A 14,270-nucleotide genomic window follows, 5' to 3' on the forward strand; every position below is an offset into this window, starting at 1 on the left:
GGGGGGGGGAAGGGGGGGGGGGAGGGGGGGGGGGGGGGGGGGGGGGGGGGGGCGGGGGGGGGGGGGGGGGGGAGAAAATGCATAAGGGGAAGAAAGATATATCTACAAAGAAAAAAATTGCATCCACATGAGACTTAAAGAGAGGAGATGAGATCAAGGAGAGACCTCTTCAAGGAAGTGGGGGTTGGAGACGAGCCTATTTTTAAAGCAGCAGAAAAATGCCCATGGTCTACCTTTCTCAATGCGTCTAACTCCAGCTGGTTACTATGACAGCAAGCCATACATTTGCAAACATCACTCCTTGACACTATTTATAAATAAGAGTTTTGATTAAGCTGCTGGTACGAGGAGCACCACCGACTGTCACAGTTTCAGAGAGCAGAACAAAAGGACTTTAAACCATGCTGTTGATTTACATTAAAGTCTCCTGGTGTGGGGACAATGCACATTTTGACTCTCTGTGAACAATGCCAAACAAATATACATTTCCCCACTATTGGCCTGTACCCCTCTGCAGGTCACAATCCACTATTCCACCCACCCAGGCAGGAACTGTTGCATTTCATGGAGTGTTTGATCTTTCTTGCCTATATTTACATCACTAGGTCTTTGGTATTGATCCAATTCTTCATTCCTTGTGCTTCTGTTGGAGTCTTCACATATATACTGCTGGCATGCGAACAAAAATCTTTCAAATTCTTGTCCCATTTGAGACACGCTCATTGTAATATATCTGTGCCTCAATTCAGCATTTACAGTCCAAAGTTCTGCCTACCTCTTCATCATCTTTGCCTCCTTGTGCTTTTAAAGATTGATTCACGTCCCCCTTACCTCAACGATCTTTTATCATTGGAAACAAATTATGCTCCATTTAACTCTCCTCTTCACCTATGACCCTGGGCCCCAGAAACATTCACGGCCATTTCTCTTGAGCTCTTTCAATGCGTCAATGCCCTTTCAGCCGTGGGTACATGGCTGCCAGTGGGAGCTTGCTGTGCGCAAATTGGCGTTTCCTGCATTACACGTGAGCACGCCTAAAAGTAAGTGCCCCTATTTGCCTGCATAGCACTTTGGAACATCATGATGTTGAGGAAGGCGCTATATAAATTGAACACATGTCTTTCTTTGCAATGGCAGAGTGTCCAAAAGCACCAGGAGGTTGGCAGCGGTCTATTATGATTTGATTAGATTTGATTTATTATTGTCACATACCGTGAGGGGCCTCACGGTAGCATGGTGGTTAGCATCAATGCTTCACAGCTCCAGGGTCCCAGGTTCAATTCCGGCTGGGTCACTGTCTGTGTGGAGTCTGCACGTCCTCCCCGTGTGTGCGTGGGTTTCCTCCGGGTGCTCCCGGGTTTCCTCCCACAGTCCAAAGATGTGCGGGTTAGGTGGATTGGCCATGCTAAATTGCCCGTAGTGTAAGGTTAATGGGGGGATTGTTGGGTTACGGGTATACGGGTTACGTGGGTTTAAGTAGGGGTGATCATTGCTCGGCACAACATCGAGGGGCCGAAGGGCCTGTTCTGTGCTGTACTGTTCTATGTTCTATATATTAGTACACAGTGAAAAGTATTGTTTCTTGCAGACAACGCATACCGTACATAGGGAAGGAAGGAGAGACGACAGATTATTCAAAGCTAAAGTAGTTAAGAACCTGAGATGGGGCATGGAATAGACCATACAGCCACAGCCTTCGACTGCTGGAACTAATGCAGCTGAGCCACATCCTGCTGGCGAATGCAAAGTACATGTACATGCACAAACCAGCAGGAGTTACCAGACAATGATCTCTGGAAAGATTGGCTGAACTGTCCCCCTCCTGGCTGTCTGTGGCTAATTGCATTCCTGTTATCCTGATGTATATCAGTGAATTCACTTCACATTGGGATCAACTTGAATCATATTCACCTGTATGGCAAATGCACACTGATGTACGGAGTGGTGCATTTGCCTTACCACTAGCACTCCACTCTTCTGCTGCACCCCCACCCCCAGCTACAATTCTCTACCCAAGCCAAAAGGCCCCCTCCGGTGCAGGATGTGGAAAATTGCCCTGGATGTCCTGACCACAAAACATAAGGACAAATCCAATCCAGCCAATTACATCAGTGTACTCTCAAACGCCAGCAAAATGATGGAAATTGTCGTTGTCAGTGCTATCGAGCGGCACTTGCCCTTAAATAACCTGCCGATTATGTTCAATTTGGGTGACACCAGGGTCACACGACCCCAGACTTCATTGCAGCCTTGATTAAAAAATGGTCAAAGGAACTGAATTCCAGAGATCAGGGGCGAAATTCTCCTGACCCCACGCAGGGTCGAGAATCGGCCAGGCAGCGGCGTTAATCCCGCTCCCGCCGGGTTTTTAAATCTCCGACCGGGTCAAAAAACCGGCGCTTGTGCAAATCCCGCCAGCAGCCTCTGAAAACAGCTGGCGCCGGCGGGATTTCATTATATTTTTGTTCACACAAATCTCCAGCCCGGATGGGCCGAAGTCCCGCCGACGTGGCCACGGGTCACGTCGGCGAAAAACAGAGTAGCTTTAAAACGGCGTCAACCATTGATGGTGGTTGATGCCGTTCAGTGTCCGAGGGCGAGTGGGGGGGGGTTGCGAGTGGGGGGGATTGCGAGTGGGGGGGGGGGTTGCGAGTGGGGGGGGTTGCGAGTGGGGGGGATTGCGAGTGGGGGGGGGTTGCGAGTGGGGGGGGGGTTTGCGAGTGTGGGGGGGGTTTGCAAGTGGGGGGGTTGCGAGTGGGGGGGGTTGCGAGTGGGGGGGTTGCGAGTGGGGGGGTTGCGAGTGGCGGGGGGGGGTGCGGCGTTGGGAGGGGTTGCGGCGTTGGAGTGGGGGTTTCGGCGTTGGGGGGGGTTGCGGCGTTGGAGGGGTTGCGGCGTTGGAGGGGGTTTGCGGCGTTGGAGGGGGGGTTGCGGTTGCGGCGTTGGAGGGTTGGGTTTCGGCGTTGTAGGGGGGGTTGCGGCATTGGAGGGGGGGTTGCGGCGTTGGAGGGGGTAGGGTGTGAGGTAGGGGGTGGTGAGGGGGTAGGGGGGGGGGAGGGGCATTGGGGTGAAGGGGGTGGGGTGAGGGGGGTTGGGGTAGGGGGCAGAGCGGCGTGCAGAGGGGGCGACGGTGCGTTGGTCCCGGCCATCCATCGCCCCCCACTCTGCACGCCGCTGCCCCCTACCTCAACCCCCCCCTCACCACCCCACCCCCTCCAACGCCGCCCCCTCTCTCAACGCCGGTACCCCCCCCCCGTCCTCTCAATGCAGGTAACCCCCCCCCTCCTCTCAACTCAACGCTGCAACCCCTCCCCCCCTCTCAACTCAACGCCGTAACCCCCTCGTCCTCTCCACGCCGCAAGCCATCCATCCCTCCTCCTCCCTCCTCCCCTCCCTCCCCTCCCTCCCTCCCCTCCCTCCCTCCCCTCTCTCCCTCCCCTCTCTCCCTCCCTCCCTCCCCTCTCTCCCTCCCCTCCCTCTCTCTCCCTCCCTCTCCCTCCCTCCCTCTCTCCCTCTCTCCCTCCCCCTCTCCCTCCCTCTCTCTCTCTCTCTCTCCCTCCCTCTGTCTCTCAGGCTCTCCCCCTCCCTCCCTCTCCCCCTCTCAACTCCGCAAACCCCCCCCCCCCCCCCCCCAATGCCGGGTCTTTCTCCTCTCTCCCCCCCCCCCCCCCCCCCCATGCCGGGTCTCTCTTCTCCCCCCCCCCCCCCCCCCCCCAATGCCGGGTCTCTCTTCTTCCTTCCTCCTCCCCCCCCCCCCCCCCCCCCCCCAATGCCGGGTCTCTCTTCTCTCCCCCCCCCCCCCCCCCCCCACCATGCCGGGTCGCTCTTCTTCCTCCCTCCCCCCCCCAACGCCGGGTCTCTCTCCCCACCACACAAACGCCGGGACTCGCCACTTCCGCAGCGGGTGAAACTGACGCGTATCGCGTCAGTCCGCTGCTGGCCCTTTCGGGAACGGAGATTACCGGCATAAAAGCAGGCCCCGACGCCGGAGTCATGCACACCACTTTTTCCCGCCGGAAATGGGCGTCACGTCGGTCCGCGGAGAATTTCGCCCCAGGTGACAGTAATTGCCCTTGACGTCAAGTAGCACTTGACCAAATGTAGCATCGGTGTGCTCGAGCAAAACTGAAGTCAATGAAAATCATGGGGAAGAGTCTCCAATGAATGGAGTCCTACGGATCACAAAGGAAAATGAATGTAATTGTTTGAGGCCAATTATCTCAGCCCCAAGACATTAAAACAGGAGTTCTTTTAGCTCAACCATCTTCAGCTGCTTCATTAATGACATTTCCTCCATGTTAAAATGAGAAGTGGCGATGCTTACTGATGCTTACACAATGTTCAGCATTGTTCACATCTGCTCACAGACTGAAGCAGCCCGCCGGCAACAAGATCTGGACAATATTCATACTCGGACTGATAAGTGGCAAATAATATTCATCCCATACAAATGCCAGCGACGGCCATCTCCGATAAGATAAAATCTAACTACTTCAGCTTAACATTAAATGGCACTCCCATCACTGAATCCCCCATCATCAACTTCCTGAGGGTTATCATTGACTAGAAACTTTAACTGGGCCAGCCTTATAAATACTGTGGCGGGCAGCACGGTGGCGCAGTGGGTTAGCACTGCTGCCTCACAACACCGAGGTCCCTGGTTCGATCCCGGCTCTGGGTCACTGTCCGTGTGGACTTTGCACATTCTCCCCGTGTTTGCGTGGGTTTCGCCTCCACAGCCCACAGATGTGCAGGGTGGGTGGATTGGCCACATTAAATTGCCCCTTAATTGGAAAAAATGAGTTGGGTACTGTAAATTTATTAAAAAAACATAAATACTGTGGCTCAAGCGCAGGTCAGAGCCTGTGAATTCTATGGTGAGTAACTCATCTCCTGACCACCACCCCCCCCCCCTCCCAAAAAAAAGCCTTTTCAACATCTACAAAAGGCACATGTCAGGAGTGTCATGGAATACTCTCCAATTGTCTGGATGAACGCAGCTCCAACAATGCTCAAGAAGCTCGATACCATCCAGGACAAAGATTCCATCCATCACACTAGTACACTCACTCTCTCCACCACCAGCACACTGTGGCAGCAGGGTCTGGCATCGACAAGATGCACTGCAGGAATTCACCAAACCTCCTTCAGTAGCACCTACCAAACCTAACACTTGCACCGTCCAGAAGGACAACGGTAACATGAACACGGGGAACACCATCACCTGCAAGCTTCCTCCCCAAGTTACACACCATCCTGACTTGGAAATATGTTGCCATTCCTTCACTGCCTGTGGTCAAAATCATGGTCACCTCCCTAATAGCACTGGAAGTGTACCAACAGCACATGGAACTGCAATGGTTCAAGAAGGTGGCTCACAAGATCCTTCTCAAGCTCACTTAATGTGGGTGACAAATGCTGGCCTTGCCAACGATGCCTGCACTCCATGAACGAATAGGATAGGAAAGACTGGTACTCTTAAAATGATTGGCATTAGCACCAAGGATTCATTATGCGCACAGCACTTGTGTCCTTATATTGGTTTAGAAGCATAAACCTTTTCTTTTTCCGCCTGCTCTCATTATGGCTTATCCAATTCAGGTCACATCCTAACCTTCTTTCATGATCGAGATATAAAATGGTGTTAATTTGTTTTCAGGAGATTTATTATTCTAGCCTTCCATAATAAAGTAGGAATATACAATGAAGGAAGTGTGCTTGTCTATGTAAATAACTACTTGGGGCGAGAAAAAGAATCAACTCTGGGCCTCTACCTGCTTAATTTAAATATTTGAAAGATTAAATCAACCTCCGTGTTCTTAGAATAAAAAGTTCTGACTGCAGTTAAATGTAGCCAATGTATATTTTTGGTGCTCCTTAGGGTGACAGGAGCCACGACCTTTTTTTTTTCAACTGTTATAATATTTGTTTCAAAATCTGAAAGGACAAAATGGTGCCAGTAGCCTCTGGGAAAAAAAGATTACGTTAGCATTTCTGGGTGTAATTCTTCACAGAATTGGAACAGCCGAGCTAGTTGAACAGGCATTTGCTCGGCCCACCGACGTCCTTTAGGGGCTACCCATATCGGGCCCTTTATGTGACTCTAATTCCACATCAATGAGCCTCTTCTTAATAATAATAATCTTTATTATTGTCACAAGTAGGTTTACATCAACACTGCAATGAAGTTGCTGTGAAAAGCCCCTAGTCGCTACACTCCGGTTCCTGTTCGGGTACACAGGGGGAGAATTTAGAATGTCCAATTCACCTAACAAGCATGTCTTTCGGGGCTTGTGGGTGGAAACTGGAGCACCTGGAGGAAACCCACGCAGACATAGAATCATAGAATTTACAGTGCAGAAGGAGGCCATTCGGCCCATCGAGTCTGCACTGGCTCCTGGAAAGAGCACCCTACCCAAGGTTGACACCTCCACCCTATCTCCATAACCCAGTAACCCCACCCAACACTAAGAGCAATTTTGGACACTAAGGGCAACTTATCATGGCCAATCCATCTAACCTGCACATCTTTGGACTGTGGGAGGAAACCGGAGCACCTGGAGGAAACCCACGCACACATGGGGAGGATTTGCAGACTCCACACAGACAGTGACCCAAGCCGGAATCGAACCTGGGACCTTGGGGCTGTGAAGCGATTGTGCTATCCACAATGCTACCGTGCTGCCACATTAAGGGCCTTTCCAAGCTGTTCAAGAGGGGCACAAAGAAAAAGCCAGCCTAGCCAGAGGCAACCACACCCCAAGAATGAATAATAAAACAGCTGACATTAGAGACTAATCCTATAATTTATACGCTGATAACAAGTGAAAATAAATAATTACGCTGAAACTGCAGCAAGACCTCTGGTCTCGTAAATTAAGTCTAGCAATGGCCACCATTACTTTATTGCTGGTGAAAGCTTCATTGGCTGCCTGCCTCGTAGAGTGTGGTGGCCTCGCCAGGCCCCAAATCCAAAATGGCTGATACCGGAAAAAGGGATTGGGAAACTGGCATGACGCTGGTATCTTCAGGTCCCGCCCACCTCTGCTCCTGGCCATTGCTTCTGCAATCCACAACTTAGAAACCTTTTCTCCGGGGATGGAAGCCGTAAAAAGGTTTTGAAACAGTTAACGAGAATCCAGAAGTCAGATCGCTGGGGAATGGGATGATTGGTGGGGATGGAATGATGCAGTTACTTTTGGCCCTTTGGGCTACAGATGTACATCCCAAACAGCCCATGCATCATTATTATTGCTATATTCCCCCAGCATTGAGCAGCGCAGTGAATTAACTCTGGTATTTAATAGTTAAGCAATCTCAAATTCAGGGCTGTGTAAGGGAACATTGTCCAGTATAATCAAGTCTCTCCTCCCATCGGGCTTTCTCTGATCTTTGCACCTTAAAGTCTCTGACCTTCTGCTAGACACCGAGGAGCAGTAGAATTAGCAGAAATAAATTATGTGCCCTCTTCAAGGGATCAAGAAAGCAAACAGCATTCAGGTCCAAGCAGAACACTACCTTATTGAATGGATTTGTACAATTATGCTCTGCATATATTTAATGAATACTGCCAGCTTAACGTGGCTGTTTTAGCAATGGTCAAGTTTAGCAGTTGTATTCTGCTGGCTGGGGTAAAGGTGAGAATCTATGAAATGGAACATTGCAGTGATTACATTGTGATTGAGGCAATCTGCCCTCCTATAAGTAGTTGGTCAGCCAAAATGTCACTGGCGTGGAACACCGACAGTCAGAGATGTGTCCCACGTCGGCCTTGCTCTGTGTAAGTGATATGCCCTCCCGCTGACCCCACAAACATTGGCACTGAATGTTAATCGACAGCAGGGGGCACCATTCAATGTAAACACTGAGATTGTTCGGCGGAATTTTCGGCTGATGGGATTCTCCACTCCCGTGAAGTAAATGGTTGAATGGCTCCATTCTTTCATTTTTCAGCTCCACCAGTCTGTGACAGGGTCATAAAATTCAACCCACTGGATTCAACCACAGGTAGCCCAGTGGTTAACACTGTTGCTTCACAGCGCCAGGGACCCGGGTTCGATTCCCGGCTTGGGTCACTGTCTGCGGAGTGTGCACGTTCCCCCCCCCCCGTGTCTGCGTGGGTTTCCTCCGGGTGCTCCGGTTTCCTCCCACAGCCCAAAGATGTCCAGGTTTGGTGGATTGGTCATGCTAAATTGCCTCGTAGTGTCCAATAGTTAGGTGGGTTTGCTGGGTTGCGGGGATAGGGTGGAGGTGTGAGCTTAGGTGGGATGCTCTTTCAGTGGCTGGTGTATACTCGATGGGCCGAGTGGCCTCCTTCTGCACTGTAAATTCTATGATTCTATGATAAAAATTCTAAGAACAGACACAATGGCTATGTATTACACAGAGGAAGTGTGATTTCTCCCTGCCATGCTCTCTCCATCTACATGGGTTTTGCACGTGAAAACAGACCTCATTGGTCATTGCCAATTCCCTCTATGCGTAAATCCTATTGGCCTGCATGACTTGACCACTTTCCCTTCATATTGCCAAAATGATTCTAAAACAAAATTCAATTATTTCACTTACGTTACTTAGGAAAAGAAAGGATTCTTCCAAGGAGCTCAATGAAAAATGATGTGTCCAGCCCACACAGGGAATTGAAACAAGTTTCTGCCTCAGAAATAGAGGTGGCATTGACCGGAGCTTAATTTGCTGCTGTCAATTCAAGGTTACTCAGCTTTTCCGCAGTTCAATTTTCAAGAAAGGCAATTTTAGTTGAGCCCAGATAAATGCATAGTTGTTGTAAATCTCAGCAATTGGAGCTGGAGATTCGATTGGTTGCCGAGTGCTTTAAAATTAAATATAGACATTTCTGGGCTGATTCATTGAGAGAAACATATAGCTGGTTGAAATGTTCTTTTATCTCATGGCTGTGTAGATCCTGGGTGACCTGAGCTTGACTGTCTCAACCTAGTTCCAGCACAGACACATCATAAGCACAAAACTACTCATAATTCAGTGCTAATTGGCAACCTCACACAGAGAGGCTCAGAGGATTTCTGGTGTGAGAAATGGAGCAACCTACATTGCTTTAGTTGGTGGTGTTCCTCTGATGTTGGTTTCTAAGGCAGAATTTGGAGAATTTACATCTACATCTGGTTGTGACATAGCTTACTTCAATGTTTTTAATAGGTTCAAACTGCAGAAATATGTTCCACTCCTCTGTACTGAGAATCCTCACTTGAAAACACAGAAATCTTCGCTACCAATATGAAATGAAAAATGAAATGAAAATTGCTTATTGTCACTAGTAGGCTTCAATGAAGTTACTGTGAAAAGGCCCTAGTCGCCACATTCCGGCGCCTGTCCGGGGAGGCTGGTACGGGAATCGAACCGTGCTGCTGGCCTGCTTGGTCTGCGTTAAAAGCCAGCGATTTAGCCCAGTGAGCTAAACCAGCCCGCTGGCTTTTAAAGCAGACCAAGCAGGCCAGCAGCACGGTTCGATTCCCGTACCAGCCTCCCCGGACAGGCGCCGGAATGTGGCGACTAGGGGCTTTTCAAAGTAACTTCATTGAAGCCTACTCGTGACAATAAGCGATTTTCATTTCATTTTTCATTTCATATTGGACAGAGAGAGATGGAGAACAATTTCTAACCAGTTCTGCCATGGGGCTAAAGTGGGGCAATTCAGGAGGGAACTGGCAGTGTAGGCTGTGAGTTCATGGGCATATTATGATGCCCTGTACACAGGCAGTGACGTGTCGGGAGCATGGGAGTTCTCTCCAGCACGGCTACACACTCAGTACGTAAGAGCTGCTAAAGAATTTTAAGTAAACATTTTTAAGTTGTTAATCCTTGGTCTTCATTTCCATACAACCAGTAACTTTACACGGTGTCAGAAGCTGGCTGAGATGGCACAAGGACTTCACCATATCGACCCACTCACCTTCGATAGAAACATTGTCAACAACTGGAAAAGTTTGAAAACTTACATCTACTGTTGTCCCGGTCTCCCCGATAACTCGAAGCGGGTACAAGCTTACACACTGTTGAACCTAGTTGGTTGAAAAATCTGAATCCTTTGTCTTCAAAAGAGCAGAAGATGAAGAGGGCCTTACTGTTAAAGAAATTTGAACAGATATGCACAGCACTAAAAATGTCACCTTGGGCTGACACTAACCAGAAACTTGATACAATCAGGGCGGTATGACAGCACAGTGGTTAGCATTGCTGCCTCACTGTGCCAGGGACCCGGGTTTGATTCCTGCCTTGGTGACGGCTGTGTGGAGTTTTCATTTTCTCCCCATGTCTGCGTGTATTTCCTCCGGGTGCTCCGGTTTCCTCCCACAGTCCAGAAAGACATGCTGTTGGGTAAGCTGGACATTCTGAATTCCCCCTCTGTGTACCCGAACAGGCGCCGGAATGTGGCGACTCGGGCCTTTTCTCAGTAACTTCAATGCACTGTTAACGTAAGCTTACTTGTGACAATAACGATTATTATTATTAGATCAGCATTGCACTAGAACTAATCCACCTTGGGGCCAGATGTGTATACTTTGCAGCGTCAAGTTCCAGAGGTGCTAGAATACAAAGACCTGTTCAACTGCGATATTATTGGGAAGCTGCCTGTCATATTTCGCATGAGGCAAGATGACTCAGTAACGCCAGTTGTCTGTTGCTCCAAGAAGAGTCACCCTTGCCATGATACAGAAGGTAGTCGATGAATTGGACCAAATGAGCCACCGTAGATGTGGCCACAGAGTGGGTTTCTGTGATAGTAGCTATGGTAATGAAAGCCGGCATGGTCAGCATCTGCATCCACCCAGTTCACCTGAATAAAACATTTTTGAGACCAGGCCACCCTATGATAATAGTTGAACAGGCCATAGTCGACATTCCCAATGCTAAGGTTTTCAGCATCCCGGATGTCAAGTCCGGATTTTAGCAAATCCCGCTGGATGAAGAATCTTTGAAATTCTCTACATTCATGTCTCTGGTCGGCAGATACCATTTTGTCCACCTCCCCTATGGGATCTCCACTGGTGGTGAAGTCTTCCAACAGCTCATGGAGCAATTCTTTGCAGGACAACCCTGAGAAATCATTGTCAATGACATCCTGGTCTGGGGTGATACTATGCAAGAACATGATGCATGTCTTTGTCTCATCCTCAACAGAATCAGAACCATACAGTTGAAGCTCAACCCTCTGTGAAATGCAGATTCAGAGTTAACTAGATTACCTACATGGGCCACCTACTCACAGCCAATGATATGTAGGCAGATCCGGACAAGACAATGGCCAGACTACAAATGTCCACCCCTGAGGACAAGCATGTCCTGCAGCACTGACCTTTTAACCGTATTTTAGTTTGACGTTTTAAGTTTCATTTGAGATTTTTTTTAGTTAGGGCAGTATCACTTTAAGGGTCTGCCCCTTTAAATTTGTCCCTAGTTTATTTAATTTAATTTACTTGACTTCCATCAAAATGTTTGGAGTCCCAGCATTGAACTCCAATGCTCATACAAGAGTTTATACAGGATACATTGATGTAAACCCCAATGCAAGTCTTCATGGTGAAGTCTATCATCACTCACCGATTTACAGATCACGACCGGAGGTGGGGTGGGACATCTTTGATATGCCCCGTGAGGGTGCAGATGCAAGTCCCATGCATCCACTCAATTGTCCTGTAACCGAATGCATGCGAAGATTGGGGAGGGGGGTTCGGTGTTGGGGAAAGGCTGGGAGAAATGTGCCAACGAGACTCTCGAATGTTCAGGTGCGTAATCCTGGTGGATTGAGAGGGACTGACGGGCAGATATGGCAATGTGAGAATACATAGTGTGAGGCTTAGTGGAGAGGCACTCACTAAGGGGGAAGCGCATAGGTGGAGGTGCCAGAGGAGTTGCGGCTGAGGGACAAGGCCTTTCTCAGGAATGATCACCGCTCACTTTGTTTTTCTTTTCAGTGAATGATTTTGGAGAATCATGGAGCCTGTTCAACTGGCGTTTCTACTACCTGCGGTAGAGCAGAGACAGAGACGTGCCGCTTCTCGCGGCCAGGATCAGCGCCCTGCTGAGGGCAGGGGGGGGAGGCTGAGCTCATAGCTGTAGAGGCAGCAGCACCGCAGAGGGACAGCCCTGTTTGAGATTGTACTGGCCAAGGGTCTTCCTACATTGGGCATCCTATCTATTGATGTCGGAGCCACAATGCCAGAGAAGACTGTGCCTGTCCTGAGGGACAGTGGACCACCTTTGCCATGGCCTGCAAAATCTGGCACCGCATGGAATGGGAGGACACTTACTGCCCATGGCCGCTCTGAATTTCTGAATGGCATCTCCCTGTCAGCTGCATAGGGAGGTTACAGATGCCCTTTGTGCAAGGGCACACAAAGGTACATCAATTTTGACCAGGACCTGGAGAGCCAAGATACCAGAGGCATGGGCTTCACCAATTTACCAGACATTCACCAAGTGCACGGTGTGGTTGATGCAGCCAATTGGCATGTGGTCTCCATGGCATCATATGGCGCCGTTTATGAACCGTCAGGCATTCCACTCCTTCAGTGTCCTGATCATGGGTGACCACACAGTGTGAATCATGTAGGTGTTAGCACAGTTCCCGGGGAGTGTATTTGAGGGAGAGCAGCGTATGGAGGGATGGCTCCTCGGGGACAAGAGGTACCGAACAAGGAGGTGGCTGATGACACCAGTGCAGAGGCTACAGATTGAAGCAGAAGCTCACTATGACCAGGCTCATGCATCAGTGCGTGTGCTGGTCAAACAGGTGATTGGACAGCTGAAGATATGGTTCCAGTGCCTGGATGGGTCTGGAAGGTGCTCTCCAATACAGCCCCCAGGGGGGGACCAGCATAATACTGGTCGGCTGCGCTCTCCACAACTTGACGCTGCAGAAGATTTATCACCTGGAAGAGGAGGAGATGAAGGAGCAGGACATCTCCTCAGATGAAGAGGAGATCTTGGAGAGCTGCAAGGGGAGCCGCATGGGAGGAAGCGGAATGACCTTGTACCATGGCCAGGTCCTGGTTAGGCCATTGGACTAGGGATGCCCTCTTAGCCTTTTGGTTTGGGAACGAACAAGACTAGGGGGTGAGGAGGTCTCATCATTAGTGTGATGTCAGTGATAGCTCTCCAAGCTGGTGCCCGACACTATGGGCAGGCACTGAGCTCTGCAGGAGAATGATGGTGACCTACATTGAGGACAGAGCGATGCTCGTCTCATCCCCAGCGATGTATGTAACTCCTGGCTGACATCCTGCATCCTGCCAGTGAACGGGCTTATCATGGTGTTTAAAGACGCAGGATAAGCTCTCATCTACAACAGCTGCCTTCAAGGTCAGGGGTTGGGTTTTGTTCCTCCGACTTACCTTCTGGGTGGGTCAGCCGCTTAGCACTTTGTCCATCCTCATCGCTGGGGAAGAGTGGCTGCAATGAGGAGATTATTTGCATCTGGGGGGGGGGGGGGGATCAGCCTGCAGCAGCGTGTCTTCACTGAGCCATCAGTGTGGGAGGTGGCAGAGGCACTCGGAGAGACACAGCGCTGCCATTCCCACACCGCACAGGGATGAAGCGCCAAGTGTGAACAGGGGTTCGAGGAACATGGCGACATGAAATGACAGGGTGGAGGATCAGCTGGTGAACAAAGTGATGTTTATTTACATGTGCTTTTTAATAGTGGTCACCTATCTTACCTCATGCCTCTGCTCACCCATGCCTACAATTCCTTCCTCACCCTCCCACTACGCTGATGTGTTTCCCGGCATCCACAGCTGAGGCGGCCCGCTGACTCTCATGCCCCGTTGCCTGAGATGACTTTGGCGGGCGGATTCAGGGAGGTCTGGATCCCTGAGGGTCTGGGCCCGCTTTTGGGCAGCACGGGTGTTGCAGCGGTCCTCGGTTTTCGGGGCCGGAGCTGTGTTACAGATGAGGTGGGGGTGAAATAGGCTGGACAATCCCAGGGTTCCCCGGGTGGAAAGCCCAGGGGTGTGCTCCTGCTGATCCTCTTCCCTTAGGGTGCCTGCGGGCCCCTGTGCTCCTCTGTGGGATAAGGGGGTAGCTGGTGTGAGATCTAGAATCCCTGCCTTCCTCTGGCGAAGATACTCGCACCTGCATCTTGCAGTTGAAACCCGGCACCATGGAGTTTATGCCCTCGGCCATGGATGTCATGAGCTGTGCAATGGAGCGGACAACCCCTCCATGGAGTGCAAATTCTACACCGAGGTCTCTACTGTGGATGTCACCCTTGTAGTGTGGGCCTCGGCGCAGTGGAA

Source organism: Scyliorhinus canicula, chromosome 14, assembly GCF_902713615.1.
Source record: "Scyliorhinus canicula chromosome 14, sScyCan1.1, whole genome shotgun sequence".
NCBI classification, from domain to species: Eukaryota; Metazoa; Chordata; class Chondrichthyes; order Carcharhiniformes; family Scyliorhinidae; genus Scyliorhinus; species Scyliorhinus canicula.